Source organism: Solanum stenotomum, chromosome 7, assembly GCF_019186545.1.
Source record: "Solanum stenotomum isolate F172 chromosome 7, ASM1918654v1, whole genome shotgun sequence".
Taxonomy (NCBI): domain Eukaryota; kingdom Viridiplantae; phylum Streptophyta; class Magnoliopsida; order Solanales; family Solanaceae; genus Solanum; species Solanum stenotomum.
This window is the reverse complement of record NC_064288.1, coordinates 33,903,419-33,919,530: the sequence shown is the minus strand read 5'-3', so window position 1 is coordinate 33,919,530 and position 16,112 is coordinate 33,903,419.

The window sequence follows — 16,112 nt, the reverse complement described above, 5'->3', positions numbered from 1 at the left end:
TTTTAATACACTTAAAATACCTTAAAACACTTAAAATAACCATCCACATACTAATTGGGAATTATGGTGAATTTATAAACTCACCCCTAAGTTGGTCGTGTCGCTTGGCAGCAAACCAGGTCCCATTGACGGACCTCCATCTACGGACCGTGGATGGGTTGACGGACCGTACTAGTATTCTGTCATTGGTGGTTGTGGCAAGGTTTTGGGGGGATTGACCTACGGAGGTCATCCATGGGGAGTGGATGGACCTACGGGTCGTGAACCCTATCCGTAGGTCATGAAACTTTGGCCAACTTTGGTGATTCTTTGGGGTCTTGGGGGTTAGACTAAGGGTCCACCTCAAGGACCCCTAGGGTGGTCCTTGAGGAGTCGTACCTTGACGTTGGACCCGTAAACCCATCAACCAAAGCTCGGGACAATATGAAAACTCAACCCAAACTCAAACACACACACATTAGGCTCTAGTTTCACTAGTTCATTTTTAGGGTCGTTAAAAAATTTTAGGCCAAAATAGGGTCTCAACCAGCCAGTCGTGCTTCAACACCCAACCTCTCTTCAATAGACACTTCTGGTTCTTCCTCAACAATATGATTCACTACCGACACCGACTTAAGATCACTTTCATGCTTCATATATCTGCAGATATTAAAATTTACCTCTTTATTGTTCAATCAAAACTTCATCTGCCCTCTTTCCATATCAGCCAAAGCACACCCTGTAGCAAGGAATGGTCTCCCTAAGATGATGGGGACCTCAAAGTCAACTTCACAATCTAGTATCAAAAAGTCCACCGAAAAGACGAACGTCTCAAATTTCATAAGGACATCTTGAAGCACCACAATCAGTTTCTTCATAGTTTGATCAGACATAAGTAACCGCATTGCAGTCGCTTTGGGGGCTCCTAAGCCCAACTTTTTGTATATAGACAGTGGCATCAGATTAATGCTAGCACCAAAGTCACATAGGACCTTTGTGAAACGCAACATACCAATAGTACATGGAATAGTAAATACTCTAGGATCCTCTTTATTTTGTACTAATGATCTAGTAGCAATAAGACTACAATGCTGCAACTTGTCATCATCATCAAAATTGACAGCCATCTTCTTAGTCACCAAATCCTACATGAATTTCGTATAAGTCGGCATTTATTTAAGTGCCTCAATCAAAGGAACATTTATGGACAACTACTTCAGCTAGCTATAAACCTGCAATACTTTCATTCTTCCGCTTTCTTTACTAACCTTTGTGGGAAGGGAGGTGGAGGTCTCGATATAGGGATGATGTTTTACATCACCTTAGCCTCCTTCTCATTCTGATCTTTCGGCTCCTCAACTAACTCAACTTCATCCTTATCTTGCTCTTACACACTTTCCACTCTAATTGACATAGGAGAGTCTACAGTCTGCTTTCCACCCCTAGTAGTAACTGCCATACAATGCTCATCATTCTTTGGATTCTGGATAGTATTGCTAGGAAGTGTCTCTTGCTGACACGGATTTGCACTTGCAGATAACTGGCTCAGCTGTTGCTCAATTTGTTTAATTGACACTGCATGTGACTCAACTTTATTACCAATGCCCGATAAATCATTACGCATTTATTTCACATTGTCATCTGTTGAATCAAACATTTTTATCATCTTGTTTATCATATCTTCAATGCGATTCATTCTCGATCCAGCATCTCTGTTCCCAAGTGGAACATAGAGTCCACTCTTGTCATTCATGTTGCCATACCCATTTCGATTATAGTTGTTGTCACTATTAAAGTTCTCATCACGGACATAGTGCCCTTCACGATTATAGTTACCATAGTAGAACCATCACATAAGTAACCCTAAGTTATACTTGTGCAATGCATAGATAAGATCCAATAATCCTATCTACACTAAGTACCACTTTTAGGCCACCATGTTCATGCTTGTCATACTTTGATCTCATCCATAGTTAATACTCATAGACAAGAAAACATTTATGTTCAATGACTCATATCAAGGAAAGCCAGTGTTAGCAACAATCCATATAAAGCATGCATTAAATGATAAATCACCATAGCATAAGAGAAACATACCATGACCTCTCTCAAAGCTTACTTGTGCAATGCATGAATAAAGTCCCATACCCCCACTCACACTAAGTAGAACCTCTTGAGGAACCAAGTACATAACTCATGTTCTTATTCAAAACTCACGTTCATGGAGGGAAATAGCCTTAACCGACATAGACCATGTGAGCTACATGAGATCCGATGTAATGCCCCACACCGAAAAGAGGTGTCCTACTTGCCTAAGGTAGAACTGAAATTTATTAGCTTAGGTGGATCCACTAGCTAAAGACCTATGTTGGCACATAGTTATGGGATAGGGATATTGTTACTAGAAACCCAGACTTCTGGAGTAGAAGGTTTCCATCTCATGAGATAATTGTTTTGGGTACCCGAACTGCTGGCGTAAAAAGAACCTATTGGGAAGCCAGACTGCTGGCGTAAAAGCTTCCATCTCATATTCATATCCACTCAGTGATAGGCATAATTCCTATTAAATTCATGTTAAGTCTTGACTTAAGTTCATATTTATGGAATAATGTCTTAACACTCAATCCAATACAATATCATGATATAGCTCATTGATTCAAGAGGTGAGAATAACCTTTCAACCTTAGAATAATTATTATGTGAGTAAACCTTTCACATCATGGTGTGTTCATGAAAAAAAGCCTTTCAATCAACACAACAAGATTATCATGGTCATGGTCATGGACATTTCATTAATATACATGTGTAAGGGTGTATATGAGCATATTTTTTCAACAACACCATAGTTACATTATAATCATGTTCATGCATGGACTGTGTTTGTGTGATTGTCCTTTCAATGACACAACAACAACATTATCATCATAGACACTTCACTCTCAAAGCGTTCATAAAGCATGTACATAATATCACAATTATGCATAATTCTCATATCTTACATTAAAGGATCATAGACCACATCAAATCAACACATATAGCATTCATTATATTAGACATGGATATAATCATCATTTAAGTAGCTCAATTACCACATGCCCAATCTCATGTACTCATAATATAGGTCATGTGGGTAAAGTCCTTCCACAATAATGTCATATACAATTCAACATACATAATAGCATCCCACTTAAAGCCTTAATGGTCATAACTCATTCATATTAGCTTTTACCCTTAAAGCCCTAGAAATCATTTTCATACTATAAGCCTTACTCTCGAGCAATACCTCACATGGTCATCATTTATACCTAGTTCTCAAGGTAATCTAACTACATGCTTCATTCTTAACCAATTATAATCATATAGTATCATGTAAACTCAATCTCAATACTACTCAACCATGATCCATCATATAAGCCCTAATCTAATTAATTCATGTCTAAAATCTTTACTTTTAAGAAATCCATATCTAGGTGCTCTAATCCAAGGCAATTCATAAAGGCGTTCATCAATCTTAGAAGGTCACATCTAAGCCCTCAATTTCCTCTTTCATGGCTAACACTAGGCCATAACAATTTCACCCTAGAATATTAGGTTAACCAAGAATACATGCATAATCATACTAAAATCATGCAATTTCATCATAATCAACCCACATCCACTCAATTGGATCAACTACTACATACATAATTTTATCATATTCTACTAGTATGAACCAACACCCACACTTGAGATCCAATTTGGGAAAATAGGGGAATTAATGGATTTTTGGGTAATTCATCATGAAGACAGTAGTAATTCATCAGTTTTATCATAATATAAAGCGATTAAATCATTGAAATCATTTTTGAAAAGGAATCCATGACTTAGAGTAAAACTCTACCTCAACAAAAAACTGAAGAGTAACGGCAGCAAGTGATAGAGTTCAGTAGTTCCTCATATAAAATTATTGACTCTAGAGATATCTAGTTTTGGAGGGGCTCTATGGGTGAAGTCTTCCCATAGATGAAGAGCTACCATACCTAGATTAAGAATCTCCTCAAAATTGAGAAGAAAAGGCTGCTCTTTTAACCCTAGAATTCACCTTCTTCTTCTTTTTCCTTGAAACTCTAGAGAGAGAATATTTGGAGAGGAGTTGGGTTTGTTTTGAGGTCTTGGAAGAATGATTTAATTCATTTAGTTTAGGGGTCTATTAGGTATATAAAGGTGGCCTAATAAGTAATAAAATGACCCTACTTAATAACTAATTAATCCTAGACCCTACCCTTAACCCCCCAACTTAATAACTTAAGGACCAAAACTGCCCTCACCCACGAGACCTGACCCACGGACCGTGGGTGGGTCTACGGACCGTACTGGTCCTTCGTGGGTGGAGGGTTTGGGCTCAACAACGCAGGGTACAAAGGGTCTTGACCCATCACCCCCACCTATGGGGCGTAGGTCCACCTACGGGGCATAAGTCCGATTCGTAGGTGGCCCATTTTTGGGCAGCTTTTAGGGACTGTTTTGGGTCCCCCTCAAGGACCCTTGGTTGGTCCTTGGGGGGTCGTAACTTGATGCCCCAGTCCTAAAACCTTCATTCTAAGTGTGGGAAGTCATTTTACGATTCTAACCCACACCTCAAACTCTAAAACTCTCACGTAAGGCTCTAGTTTCACCGACTAGTTTCCGGGGTTTTACATTATCTCCCCCTTGGGAACATTCGTCCTCGAATGACGATCTAGACACCTTACGGAATTAAAGATTCAAGACTAGCAGCCCATCATGCATGAAACATCAAATAATGCACCTTTCAAAGGAGGAAACATCAACTCCATTTCAACATACTCAATACAACACAAGGAAGTAGGAACTACATCTACAACCCATTATGCACAAAACTCATCATTTCACATAATCATAGGAGGAACTGTCTTCTCCAACTAAAAGCATGCTAAACACAACATTATGGAGCCAATATGCAATTATTCTCAAAAGCATACTAAAGCATGTTCATCAAAACATCTCATGAAGTCAAATAGGCAACTCATACTAAATGCACAACAACATGAGGGACATAAATCATGAAAACTCATTTTCTTACAAATCATGAACTTCTCAAGAACATGCATAACATAAGGAGATCATGGAAATTTTTAAAACACAGATGACTCCCAAATCATAAAGCAAGCCCAAAAAGGAACTCTTGGTCTCAAGCTAGAATAGGAATAAAAGATAGGGATGAGGATATCGGGACTCTCAACAAATCTTGATTTCTAAGCATACCATCTCCCCCTTGGGAGGAAAGACCCTACTGAAATCCTCAAGTATCACTCCTTTCAACTAATCCCAAAGTCATAACCAAAAACTCATAACAACCTTATCGGATTTCGCAATCACTAGAGATCTAACAATTGCAAGCAATCCCTTCCAAGGATAACATTATAGTCTAGTAAGTAGCTAGCATCGTAATCTAGTAAAACATTACATGTATATGAAACTATCAACATACCGGTGCTTACATCTGGAGAGCCTTCTTAGTTACTTCTAGATCGGAATGCATAGAACTTACCTTGCCTTGGAGTACTAGTACCCAAACCACTTGGAGGAGCTTGCTTTCTCTATCTTCTTCTAGCCATGAGTATCAGGCAATCTCTCGTTTTGTGGTCACTCTTACCACAACCATAGCAACCCTTCGTGCCGGCTAGACACTTACCATCATGCCTTTTTCCACACCTAGCACAAGTAGGATTAATCACATAAGATCAACTACCACTTACTCCTTGAGATTAAGCGGTAGACACTCTCTCTTGGTTAAACCTTGGGGGGACCTTAGAAGACCTTTGTCAATAAAACCTTTCTTAAGAGGAATTATCATCATCAAGCCTATACCTCTTTGTTGCTCTAGACCTTTCTTCAAGTTTCTTCTTTTCAAACCGTTGAGCATGAATCACAAGAAAATCAATATTCATATCATTCACAACCATAACCATACTACATTTCTTTGCTATCAAGTCAGACACACCCGACACGAACTTACTCATCTTCATCTTAAGGTCGGCCACTATGGATGGAGCATATCTTGACAACCTAGTGAACGTCTGAGCATACTCCTCAACACTCATCCTACTTGGGCGAAGGTTAATAAACTCAAGTATCTTAGCCTCTTTCATCTCTAAAGGACAAAACCTATCAAGAAACCCATTCTTAAAACTTTCCTATTCCATGGGACCCGCTTCTACCGGCCTTGCTTCCTTTCATTGGATAAACCAAAGTTGAGCAACACCCTTCAATTGATAAGTGGCCAATTCCACCTTTTCTACTGGAGTCTCTCCCAAAAAATTCAACACCTTAGAGATCTCATCTATCAATTCTTGAGGATCTTCCTCCATCTTTGACCCATAGAATTCTGGAGTTTCTATCGCGACTTGAGTCAACAATTGAAAACCATACCTAATCTTCTCATTAGTCATTAAGTCAACCGGAACTTAGGAGCTTAGGGAGGAGCTCCTTGATCAACATAGTCTCCTTCAAATCCACCGGTGAAAGCTCCTTGAGTAGTCATGTCCTGTAGACTACCAGGTAAGGATTAGAATAAATACCCTGTAAAGTTAAACTCTAGCGCACAACTTAAGAGTACTGAAGAAGTGGAATTTCCTAAGCATATTGTAGCCTCTCATTCATAAATGTGGCACGCTTCACACTATGAACAAGACTCTACTAGACGTGGCTTATGAGACATCATCCTAGAATCATTAGTAACTTTGTGCTCTGATTACCAAGTTTGTCACAACCCAGGGGTAACCCCTAGATGTAACACGGCGTACTCAACCCTGAAGGGTATCATACAAGCCCTTAACATATCATGACATAAGATAAATAAAAATGATGCAGAATTTAAAACTTTTACAATCGAAGTCTTTCATAAAATCAAATGGAATTCTAGACATTATCTCAATAAGTTATCTAATACAATTGAGTATCAAATAGGGTCACAGCCCTTTACAACATACTCTCAAAATAGAACATAGGAAGGAAACTAGAAATGAACAACTTTCATCCCCGAACGATAAGGACTCACCAAAGGCGTGGAGAGTAGTCTATCCAAGCTTTGATCAAGAAGGAAGCACACCTCAACAACCGGACCCTACACTTATAGAAAAATGTAGAAAATATGGGTTAGTACAAAAATGCACTCAGTATGATAGCCATGCATAAAAATCCTTAAAAACATGCTAAAAGGGACATTTTAGTTGAAACCGTGTTATATGCAAATTTTGAACATCATCTTTGAAATAGTTGGAGAAAGTAACTCATAAGACAACTCATATATAGTTCATCATAGCATAAAGGGTAACAACATAATCATAAGCATAGTCTCAAACCATAGACATAATATAAACATTAATCATCATAAGACATAGTTCACACACATAATTTAATACCAAGATCATCTCATCATAGTAGAACCATCACATAAGTAACCCTAAGTTATACTTGTGCAATGCATAGATAAAATCTCATAACCCTATCCACACTAAGTACCACTATTAGGACACCATGCTCATTTTTGTCATACTTTGATCTCATCCATAGTTAATACTCATAGATAAGAAAACATTCATGTTCAATGACTCATATCAAGGAAAGCCACTCTTAGCAACAATCCATATAAAGCATGCATTAACTCATCAATCGTCATAGCAGAAGAGAAACACACCATGACCTCTCTCAAAGTCTACTTGTGCAATGCATGAATGAAGTCTCATACCCCTACTCACACTAAGTAGAACCTCTTGAGGAACCATAGTACATAACTCATGTTCTTGTTCATAGTTCATGTTCATGGAGGGAAATAGCCTTAACTGACATAGACCATGTGAGCTACATTGAATCGGGTGTACTGCCCCACACCGAAAGAGGTGTCCTACTTGCCTAAGGTAGAACTGAAGTTTATTAGCTTAGGTGGATCCACTAGCTAAAGACCTATGTTGGCACATAGTTATGGGATAGGAATATTATTACTAGAAACCCGTACTTCTGGCGTAGAAGGTTTCCATCTCATGAGAAAACTATATTGGGAACCCGGACTGCTGGCGTAAAAGGAACCCATTGGGAAGCTGGACAGCTAGCGTAAAAGCTTCCATCTCATATTCATATCCACTCGGTGCTAGGCATAATTCCCATTAAATTCATGTTAAGTCTTGACTTAAGTTTATATTTATGGAATAATGTCTTAACACTCAATCCAATACAATATCATGATATAGCTTATTGATTCAAGAGGTGAGAATAGCCTTTCAACCTTAGAATCATTATTATATGAGTACACCTTTCACATCATGGTGTGTTCATGAGAAATAGTCTTTCAATCAACACAACAAGATTATCGTGGTCATGGACATTTCATTCATAGACATGTGTAAGGGTGTATATGAGCATAGCCTTTCACAACACCATAGTTACAATATAATCATGTTCATGCATGGAGTGTGTTCATATGATTGTCCTTTTAATGACACAACAACAACATTATCATCATAGACACTTCACTCTCAAAGCGTTCATAAAGCATGTACATAATATTACAAACATACATAATTCTCATATCTTGCATTCAAGGATCATAGACCACATCAAATCAACATATCTAGCATTCATTATATTAGACATGGATAATCATCATTAAAGTAGTTAAATTACTACATGCACAATCTCATGTACTCATAATATAGGTCATGTGGGTAAAGTCATTCCACAATAATGTCATATACAATTCAACATACATAATAGCTTCCCTTTTAAAGCCTTAACGTTCATAACTCATTCATATTACCGTTAACCCTTAAAGCCCTAGCAATCATTTTCATACTACAAGCCTTACTCTCAAGCAATACCTCACATGGTCATCATTTATACCTAGTTCTCAAGGTAATCTAACCACATGCTTCATTCTTAACCAATTATAATCGTATAGTATCATGTAAACTCAATCTCAATACTACTCAACCATGATACATCATATAAGCCCTAATCTAATTAATTCATGTCTAAAATCTTTACTTTTAAGAAATTCATATCTAGTTGTTCTAATCTAAGGCAATTCATAAAGGAGTTCATCAATCTTAGAAGGTCACATCTAAGCCCTCAATTTCTTCTTTCATGGCATAACACAAGGCCATATCAATTTCACCCTAGAATCTTAGGTTAATCAATAATACATGTATAATCATACTAAAATCATGCAATTTCATCATAATAAACCCTCATCCACTCAATTGGATCAACTACTACATACATAATTATATCACATTCTACTAGTATCGACCAACACCCACACTTGATATCCAATTTGGGAAAATAGAGGAATTCATGGATTCTTGGCTAATTCATCATGAAGACAATAGTAATTCATCAATTTGATCATAATATAAAATGATTAAATCATTCAAATCGTTTTTGAAAAGGATTCCATGACTTAGAGTAAAACTCTAACTTTTGGGAACTTGAAAGCTTTGAAATCTAGTTTTGGAGAGGCTCTATGGGTGAAGTATTCCCATAGATGAAGATCTACCATATCTAGATGAAGAATCTATACGAAATTGAGAAGAAAAGTCTGCTCCTTTAACCCTAGACTTCACTTTCTTCTTCTTCTTCCTTGAAACTCTAGAGAGAATATTTGGAGAGGAGTTGGGTTTGTTTTGATGTCTTGGAAGAATGATTTAATTCATTTTGTTTAGGCGTCTATTAGGTATATATATGTGGCCTAATAACTAATAAAAATCCCCTACATAATAACTAATTAATCCTAGACCCTACCCTTAACCCCCAACTTAATAACTTAAGGACCAAAACTGCCCTCACCCACGAGACCCCGACCCACGGACCGTGGGTGGGTCTACGAACCGTATTGGTCCTTCGTGGGTGGAGGGATGGGGCTCAACAAAGCAGGGTACAAGGGGCCTTGACCCACTACCCCCACCTATGGAGTGTGGGTCCACCTACGGGGCGTGAGTCCTATCCGTAGGTGGCCCAGTTTTGGGCAGCTTTTAGGGACTGTTTTAGGTCCCCCTCAAGGACCCGTGGTTGGTCCTTGGGGGGTCGTACCTTGAATCCCTAGCCCTATAACATTCATTCTAAGTACGGGAAGTCATTTTATGATTCTAACCCACACCTCAAACTCAAACACTCTCACGTAAGGAACTAGTTTCACCTACTAGTTTCCGGGGTGTTACAACTACAAAGTTATTGAGTTAATCCTTGAGATTCAACTTCTTGGACAACCGGAAATACTTCTCCATGAATACCTTGTGTAACCCATCGCATGTCGTGATTGAGTTATATGGAAACTCATGCAACCATACAGTAACATCACATGTCAACAAAACTGGAAACACTCTTAAGTCGATCGCATCCATGTCTAAATTTGGTCGTCCCACACTACTCTTATAGACACTCTTCACTTTGTTCATCTGAGCATATGGATCCTCCGAAAGTAACCCAACAAACAATCCTCTAGATGTAAGCATTACATCAGGCTGCTGGTCACCACAAAAGTATGTCAAGGAGGTAGAGGAACAACTATAGCACCAGTCGATCCCACAACATTATAATCAACCCTGTAGTTTTCATACACATCCGGTGTTGGCTGATTTTGCACTCCTTCATCATTCTCAACTCGAGGGTTCCCTTGAACATAACTAGGCACTTCCATAGCTCCAGAAGGTTGCACTCCAGACACATCCCATTGACCCGCTCCGATTGAATCATTTTGTACCTCAATATTTATACCTCTTCCAACCATTCTTCTCAGAGTTCATCTTAATTTAGGATCGTAAGGAGTCATGGAGTTGCCTTGATTCCATGTACTTGTCATACACTGGAAATAAGACATGTAGAAAAAAAATGTAAATCAAGAAATATGTGACTAAAGTTTGATAACAAAATAAGTCTAATCTAAAAGCCTTATTGCCCAGCAACGGCGCCAAAATTTGATACGCCCTATAACACCCCGAAATCAAGGAGTCTAGAAAGAGAGTCAAGTGGGAGGTCACCATCCCTCCACTGATCCAAGGTACCCTTCACGGAGCACCTCACGGGCCGTGAAGGGAACAACGGCTTGTGGTGGTGCCCATGAAGGAGTGGACAGTGTCCTCCCTAAGGCAGTCTCCTCTCACAACAACCCAAACAACTCGTGAAGAGCCAGATGGGTTGTGATGGTGGCCATGAAGGGGAGGCAGAATCCCCCAAGCCACTGGTCAAGGACCACGGATGCCACTACAGCCGTGATGTCCTTGACAACTTGTATGGGCCTCCATCTGGAGGTTCGCTCAGATGTAAGACGAGGTCAGTTGGGTCTTTTCGTAATTATTTTATTATGATACTATGTCATTTTACGCATACCTAGGACCCCTATATAAGTGATTTTAACTCTAAAACTTACTCATTCAAGTCATTCTCTTAAATTTACCAAAGAAGATCAAGTTCTTCCTGTCCAAAATATTTCTCTCTCTAGAAACTTGAAGAAAAAGAGTTCAACCTAGGATTTCAAGGAAAGTCTCCAATACCACCATTTAAGGCAAGTGTTTGGTATTGAGGTATGATAGTTTTCATCCATAGATTCCTTCCATTCATGGAATTTCCAAATTCTGCTATTTTCAAAGATAGAAATCCCCAATTGAGTTAGGGTTTTTCTTCTATGTTGTGGGTTCTCTTGATAATTAATTTAATTGATTGACCTATGATCTTTTATGCATGAATTGAGCTAATCTCATGATTTATGATGATTCCCCATGAAACCATGTAATTCCCATGTTTTCCAGATTATGATGATATGATTTGGGCTTTGGATTATGAATGAAGAGTTTATGAAATTAAGCATGTTCTTAAGAAATTTATGTAAATGTTTTAAGGATGATTTGAGAGTGAAGTATCAATGTTGATGTTGTTGTTGTTTTTTTGTTGAAAGTATTTCTCATATACACATGAAAGTATGATTGTGAAAGGTTTTCTCATATAGTAAGGATTCTAAGGTTGAAAGGTCTTCTCACCAAAATGAATCAGAAAATAAGGAGTTATATGAATGAAACCTAGCTTGGATTGGTTATTGAATGATGGATGACTCATGATCTAGCTTGGATTGGCAACATGACGTGCCCTTCCATGGATAATAAGAACAAGTAAGGAAAATGACTATTCTGTGGAATTTATGCTTAGCACCGGGAGGATATTGAGATGAAAACTCTCCTGTTAGTAGAGGACGGGTTTCTACAAGCAATCTCCTTATCGCTTACCTATGTGCCCCCACAGGATAATTGTCTAGATAGACATTAGCTAGTGGATCCACAATAGCTAGAAGTTCATGGTCCTTACCTTGGCAAGTAGGACAACCATTTTCGGTGTGGGAGACACCGGGGGACCATGTTATAGCTCACATGGTCTCTATGTCGGTTAAGGCTACTTCCCACAATAATAATGAACTAAGGTTATTTCAAGAAGTATCTCATATGTGTTAAAAGGTTTTAAAGATATTAGCTTGCATTGACCATGTTTTATGAATTATGTCTTCTAACCCATTTTATATCATGTTTTAGCTTGGTTATTGCATGTCATGGAAATGTCCCCTTTTAGCATGAGTTAAATGTTTTTATGCATGGCTATCATACTTGGTACATATTTTATACTAACGCATACTCTTGCCTATATTTCCCCAAATATAGGGTCCGTTAGTCAGGGTTTTTAGTTTTGTGGCTAGAGGTTGATTTGAGAGAGTTTGAGCTTTGGTGAGTCTTCATGCTTCAAGGATGGATTTTCATGGTTTCTTGTTTTCTTTCTTACTTTTAGTTTTGGACATGATGTATGGCTAGGCCAATTTCATTCTTATGTACTAGATTTCCGCTTTACTTTTATAAAACTTTTTGTGACTTGAAATGTTCTTCTTTATATCTTATTCATTTTATGTCTTATGTTATGAATGCTAAGTGGATTGTATGGGGCCTCTCGGGGTCCTATAAGCCATGTTATGCCTAGGGGGTACCTTGGGTCGTGACAAACTTGATAATCAGAGCACAAGGTTTAGAAATGTCCTAGGATGTCTCATAAGCCACGTCAAGTAGGGGCCAATTCATGAGTGTGAAGTGCGACACATTTATGAATGAAAGGCAACAAGATGTTTAGGAAACTCCACTTCTTCATTACTCTAAAGTTGTGCGATAGAGTTTAACTCTATAAAGTCTCTCTCCTAATCCTTATCCAATTCTTTACAGGATACGGCTACTTGAAGAGCTTATGCTAGAAGGAATGTGAGCGAGAATGTGGAACAAGAAGCTCATCCTCAAGATCCTCAAGCTCTGGTCAACCTTTTGGCCGAGCAAGTGACTAATGCGGAGTTTAGGGTTACTTTTCAAGTGTTGTCCCAAGCCAATAGGGATATTGTGGTTCTCGTGAACCCTAATGTGGGTACAACGACATCTAGAGTGAGGGACTTCAATTGGATGAATCCTCCGGAGTTTCATGGGTCTAAGGTTGAGGAAGATCCTCAAGAGTTCATTGATGAGATTTACAAGGTGTTGATGATCATAGGAGTGACGCCAGTGGAAAAGGCGGAGTTGGTCACTTATCAACTTAAGGGTATTGCTCAAATATGGTACAACCAAGGGAAAGAAGGGAGACCAGAAGATGCGGGTCCTCTCGATCGGGAGATGTTTAAGGTTGCTTTCCTTGATAAGTTATTTCCCCTTGAGATGAGGGAGGCAAAGGTGCTTGAGTTCATCAATCTTCGTCAAGGAAGTATGAGTGTGAAGTAATATGCTTTGAAGTTCACACTGTCAAAATATTCTCCTACAATGGTTGTCAATCCTAGGGCAAGGATGAGTAAATTCGTTTCTGATGTGTCTGAAATGGTGGTTAAAGAATGTCATACCGCCATGCTTGTTAATGACATGGACATTTCTCGTCTCATGGTTCATTCTCAACAGATCGAAGAGGAGAAACTTAAGGAAAAGTCTAGGGAGACAAAGAAGGCTAAAATCGGTGATGGTAATTTCTCTCATGCAAGGTCCAATGGACATGGTCGTACTAGATTTCGACAAAGGTTTTCCTTTCCTCCAATTCTCCTCCTAGGTTCAATAAAGAGAGGGTGTCTAACCCTAAGCCTCAACGAGGGAATGGTAGTGGATCTTCATTGGCTATTTCTACTTGTGCTATGTGAGGAAAGAAAAACGAGGGTAAGTGCCTAGCCGGCACAGATGGCTGTTTCGGTTGTGGTAAAAGTAGTCATAAGATGAGGGATTTCCTAATGCTTATGATTAAAGGAAGAGAGGGCAAGCAAGCTCCTCCTAGTGGTTAAAATTCCAATGCTCCCAAGCAAAATTGATTATATGCACTTATGACTTGTGGTAAGCAAGAGGGTTCTCCCGATTTGGTTACCGGTATGTTCAAAGTCTTCCAACTTGATGTTTATGCTTTACTTGATCTTGGTGCTACCTTGTCTTTTGTGACGCCATATGTGGCTATGAGGTTTGATATTCTTCCAGATGTATTGTTAGATCTTTTTTCTGTCTCTACTGCTGTTAGTGATTCTATTGTGGCTAAGAGGGTCTACAGAAAGTGTCCCGTCTCCTTGTCCCATAGAGTTACTTTTGTTGAATTGGTAGTGCTTGATATCCTTGATTTTGATGTTATCTTTGGTATGGATTGGTTGCATTCTTGTTATGCTTCTATTGATTGTAGAACTCATCTAGTCAAGTTTCAGTTCCCAAATGAGCATGTCCTAGAGTGGAAAGGGGGAAATTCTATGCCTAAGGGTAAGTTTGTCTCTTGTCTTAAAGCTAGAAAGATGATTGCTAAGGGTTGCATATATGTGGATTCTAAAACCCCTACTCTTCAGTCGGTCCCGTTGTTAATGAGTTTCCAGAATTATTCCTAGATGATTTACTCGGTATTCCTCCCGAAAGGAAAATAGACTTCAGTATTGACCTTTTCCCAAATACGCAACCTATTTATATTCCCCATTACCGAATGACTCCGACAAAACTAAAGGAGTTGAAAAAACAATTGAAAGATTTGTTGGATAAGGGTTCATCCGACCAAGTATCTCTCCATCGGGTGCTTCGATCTTGTTTGTTAGAAAGAAGGGTGGTTCTCTTCGTATGTGTATAGACTATCGATAGTTGAACAAGGTTACCATTAAGATTAAGTATCCTCTCCCAAGGATAGATGATTTTTTTGACCAACTTCAAGGAGTTACTTCTCTAAGATTGACATGTGGTCGGGTTATCACCAATTGAGGGTGAAGAAAAATGATGTTCCGAAAATGGCTTTTAGAACCCAATATGGTCATTTTGAGTTTTTGGTGATGTCTTTTGGTTTGACAAATGCTCCAGCCGCTTTTATGGATTTGATGTATAGGGTGTGTAGACAATATCTTGACATGTTCGTGATTGTATTCATTGATGATATATTGATTTATTTGAGAAGTGAGGATGAACACATCAATCATTTGAGGATTGTGTTGTAAATTCTCAAGGACTAACAACTCTTTGCAAAGTTTAGCAAATGTGAGTTTTGGCTAAGGTCAGTAGCTTTTCTTGGTCGTATTATTTCAAGTAAGGGTATTGAGGTAGATCCTAAGTAGACGGATGCGGTCAAGAGTTTGCCTAGACCTCTGTCCCATTCGAATATTAGAAGTTTCTTGGGTTTAGCTGGTTACTACAGAAGGTTTTTTAGGGGTTTTCTTCGATTGCCTCTCCATTGACAACACTGACTCAAAAGAAGGCTAAGTTCGTAAAATTTCTCAGCCATAAAAATCAAATTAACGAAGCTAATTCTTCATTTTAGCTCTAATTATTAATAATTGTGGCAATAATTACCTAAATGGCTACAATTTTATTGCTACGGTAAAAGTTTATAGCTGATCATATATTTTTGCTACGCAATAAAAGTTATTGTAGCAATAGTAACCTTTTAGCCACAATAAATTATTTGAAACAAAATATTGTAGCAAAATAAAATATTTTGCTTCAAGTTATAAAGAATTGTGACAATTGTTAAATATAGCCATAAATCTTTTCTATAGTAAAATTTTGTAGATGATTATTAAATTTTGCCGCGGGTTAAAATTTATTATAGCAATAGTAACCTTTAAGTCATGATAACTT